Source organism: Mandrillus leucophaeus, unplaced genomic scaffold (assembly GCF_000951045.1).
Source record: "Mandrillus leucophaeus isolate KB7577 unplaced genomic scaffold, Mleu.le_1.0 Scaffold95, whole genome shotgun sequence".
NCBI lineage: Eukaryota > Metazoa > Chordata > Mammalia > Primates > Cercopithecidae > Mandrillus > Mandrillus leucophaeus.
This window is the reverse complement of record NW_012110363.1, coordinates 4,788,410-4,793,195: the sequence shown is the minus strand read 5'-3', so window position 1 is coordinate 4,793,195 and position 4,786 is coordinate 4,788,410.

Sequence of the window (4,786 nt, the reverse complement as noted above, 5' to 3'; positions counted from 1 at the left end):
GGCGTGGGGTTCCCACGGAGCCTGAGTTCTTTCGCACAGCGAGCATGCAGCTAGGCCGATCTTTGTTCTTTGGAGACAAAGCCCCTGAACTTGGGTCCTCGCTTTGTTCAGGTACAAGAAGAGCCCGTTCACAGAAGGCGTGTGCTAGGGGAGAGGGCTTGGTACGTGCGGTGACCGCTTCGGTGGGCTGTGATCTGAATCACATAGCACTCAAGGTTTTGTCAGGTTTTCTCTATATCCAGATTCGATTCCTCCAGGCTTTCACAAAATTTAAAGTGTTTATCCAAATCATTTGTTCTGTTTGACGTCTTGGGCCACCATACCATGGTTATATAAGAAGTTGCATTTGAAATGTTAAGCCCCCTCTTTAAAACACACACACACACACACACACACACACACACGCGGAACTCACTACATAGATTTAGAAACAAGATATTTTATAACAAGGCATTGTTTTTCCTAATACATATTTAACAATCAATCAAGGTATATCAGCGGCAGACGTTTGGTTTGAGGAAGGGAGGAGTTCGTGTGTTTGAGTCCACTTTTCTGCCCTGTCCCACCCCAGTCCCCTTTGGAATTTAATCCTTGGTGGTGCAGGGCTGTAAACAGCCAGTGTAGGACACGTTACCAGACTCAAAGCAACTTCTTAATCTATGTTTTAGAGTGTTGGGCTTCACGAATTTTTCTGATGATGGGAAATAGAGATAAAGTTAGTAAGATCCCAGCCATGCCTCTTCTGGCTTCCCCATGAGTAGTGAACAGTGACTCACCTGGACTCTCTTACACTTGTTGAGAGTAGGACTCTTGGAGACTCAAAAAGGGAAATATATTTCCAAAAACGTAAGTAATCAAAAGAACCTATTCTGGGCCGATTTTACTTTGCATTTTCTTTTTAAAATTGTGTTAGTTTCTGGACTTGGTTGGGAACTAGCTGTGAATAATGTGCTGAAATTTCACAAAGGTAAGAGAAAGGTGGTAGAAATGGAAACTTAGTCATTTATTTCCTTCAGACTTTTACTGTTAAAATGGTGGATTAAGTGTTTATCCTGATGAGCAATCATCCTTTTGCACAACTGAGTGTACACAGAACCCCAATTTGCAACTTTGCTATTTCTGTTTACTGAAGGCCTTTACCTCATAGGGCTGCCAGTGTTGGTCAGGATGCTATATAGAAGGTATTGGCTTTATACGTTGTGACTTTCAGACACAGTCCCAGGTCATACTATGGCCAGCAACACACCACCTTTTCTTACTCCATCCTTGGTCAGAAAATGTCCTTTATTCTCCAGATTAAAATCTGCATGTTCCTCATGAGCCTAGCAGCTTTTGTAACTGCATATGGAAGAGGAATTTGACATATTGTGCCTCGTTCCTCACTTCCTAGGACTCTTTTGGTTCCAACCCAGTCCAAATAGACAAGATCATCCAAAAGAGGCAATTAAAAAATCATAACCTGCTCCAGCCATCATCTTCAATTTTGGTTTTGACTGGGCAACTATAAAGGAAGAGTGTGTATTTAAAACTATTAAAGCCAGGACTTCAGTTAAAGGAGACAAAAGGAACCAAAATGCTTCCCCTCTTCCCTCTTTCTCCCTTCGCTTCTTCTCAGCATCGCATTCTTCCTCATCCTGGTTCTGGTCACACCTTCTGCTTTGGATTTTTAAAGTATACAAAAATCCTAGCCAAAAAAGTTCTGAGAGACAGTTCTAGCCAGCTCTCCCAGTCTTCTTGTTTTTTATTTTCATTTTATTTTATTTTTTCTTGGCTATTCAAAGTCGCTACAAAAACCCAATCTTTTGCCCATCATCCATTGGTCACTGCCTGGTCCCGGAGGCTTGTCATAATCTCAGTCTCCAGAACTGGTCACGTGGTCCATCGCCCAGTTCCATACATCTCCTTTATTCACCTCTTCCCACTCACCCTATCTTGGAAAATATACCAGCTGGCTGTTCCTGTATGCAGCTGTCAAGAGGAGCAGGGAATAAGACAATATCCTGAATGCTTGGAGATGACAGAACAACACTAAAATGGGAAAGGGGAAGTTGTAAAGGGCTGACTGACTTAGTCCAGTCCATTCTGAGTCCTGGTGACAGTTCTCAATTCGTGGGTATTATGTAAGTCATTTTAGTTCTGCTTCTGCAATTATACTGGCATTGATACTGTTTGTAGCCTGTGTAATACCTGTTACCCGTATTCCTAGCAGGAGGCAAGAGAGAAGGGAGCTGTAGGAAAAGGAGTAATTCTGGAAAGTTTCCTCACTCTTAATAGAAAGAGAGAGAGAGAGGTGGGTTTTTTTCTTCCTTTGGATGTTATATGTCTAGGTCTAATGCCATCTTGCTACAAGACTAAAGATGAAACCAGAACTGGAGGTGGCAAAGAGACATAGAAGCAAGCTGGGTCCTTGATGGCATTATTGAGCCACAGTCCCTCTACCCTAACCTGACACTCTCCATTAGGTGAGATAATATTTCTATTTTCTTATAGACCAGTCTATAAGAGGCTGAGGCAGGTTCTTGTTTTCTGTCTTCTTTATTGCTTGTTATGTGAGACAAATAATGCCAATCTGTTTATCTGTCAATATGCCAGAGAAAATACTCGTCACCAATGGTCCTGGTTCTGTTTTTTCATACCGTTAAGTCATTTTGCAAATCATTTACAAAACTAAGATTAAAGGAGTAGTGAAAAATAATTCCTTAAAAAATTTTTAATTTAAATATAGCAAACCCATTTTTTATTCTATATTTTCCTGCATTTGAAGGATTATTTACCCTAAGTGGACAGTGTTCTTTGAACGTAACTGACTACTTATCAATTAGCATATGTGAACCAGAACACAATCATCTTATAACTATTGATTCCAGGCTTCAAATACATTTTTTTTTTTTTTTTTTTGAGACAGAGTCTCAACCTGTCACCCAGGCTGGAGTACAGTGGCACAATCTCGGCTCACTGTAACCTCCGCCTCCTGGGTGCAAGCAATTCTCATGCCTAACCATCCAGGACTACAGGCACCCACCACCACGACCGGCTAATTTTTTGTATTTTTATTAGAGACAGAGTTTCACCATGTTGGCCAGGCTGGTCTTGAACTCCTGACCTCAAGTGATCCACCTGCCTCAGCCTCCCAAAGTGCTGAGATTACAGGTGTGAGCCACCACACCCGGCCTCAAATACATCTCTAATGATCATTACCTTTGTGCTGCTTGCACTTGAATAAACAAAAAGCAGTGCTTTTGAAAACTTTGATGGCTCATCATTTTGTTGAAGAGACAGTAGTTATTTTCTTTGTTTCTTAGCTGCAAAATATTTTCATTTTTAGATTTATAAACACCAATTAGAATTAGCAATCCAGTGAATTTTTTCATCTCTTCCTTACAGATTTCCTTCCCTTCACCTTTGTATATATACATCTGCCTTTATCATTTGTTATCTTATAAACTATATGAAATATACTGGATGCACATCATGAAAGATGACAGTATATCACACTTTTTTAGGATGGCTCAGGTTCTTGTTGCAAAATATTGAATAAGGAAGTAATTCCTATTAAATGTCAAAGTGGATGAGAATACCCTATTTCCTTTTTATCCTTAGGTATATGTTGTTGAACTGTCAGTTATTGAGTTTGAGAAAATGTATCTAGGATATCATCATCTAAAGACTCATAGTCTGAGATTTCACTTACATGTTTCAGGCCAGGCACGATGGCTCACACTGATAAATCCCAGCACTTTGGGAGGCCTAGGTGGAGGATTGCTTGAGCTCAGGAGTTCAAGACCAGTCTGGGCAACAGCATGAGACCCTCTCTCCACAAAAAGTAAAAAAAAATAGCCGGGCATGGTGGTATATACCCATAGTCCTACCTACTCAAGAGGCTGAGACAGGAGAATCACTTGAGCCCAGGAGTTCAAGGAAGCAGTGAGCTATGATCATACCACCGTACTCCAGTCTGGGCAACAGAGCAAGGTCCTGTCTCTAAAATAAAATAAAATAAATAAAATTTCACCATCATCTTTATAGAGTCCTCTGTCTTTTTGCATTAGACATCTGCTTTTTCTAATTATTAGAAATATTTTTCTTTATCAATTTTCTTCTATTTGCCATTATGGGAAAAAATGAAAAATTCTGAATATTTATCAATGAAAACTTAAAAAAAAAACACACAACAAATACTATAAAAATAATGTCTCCAGATTTTTTTTCTGCCCTCTTAAAAGATGATACAGTGTTTGGGGCATTACAATAATATAACAGAAGAATCATCTAATAGCGATTTATTTCACTTTTGTTCCCAGTGTTTCTGTTATAGCACCCACCTTACTATTTTTGTCTTGTCTTATACAGTTGGAAATTACTGAAAAATGTTGAAATAATCCCTAGGATAGTGATATAGCAAAATTTCTGGAGCTAGAGGAAATCAGAATCACCAAGATCCTGTTAAGTTATGAAAGGGTCCAGTGGAACCTATGTGGGACTTGCAAGATAGAGTTTTATTATATGTTTTAAAATGGAAATTTACATATTTGGAAAAAGTAAGAGACTAAGAAAGAATGAAAATAATGAAATAGCCATCCTTATAAGCAATTAGAACCAGCCAGGCACAGTGGCTCACACCTGTAATCCCAGCACTCTAGGAGGCCGATGCAGGAGGATTCCTTGAGCCCAGGAGTTAAAGACCAGCCTGGGCAGCATAGTGAGACTGTGTCTCTACAAAAAGTTAAAAAGAAATTAGGCATGGTGGCATGCACCTGTAGTCCCAGCTACTCGGGAAGCTAAAGTG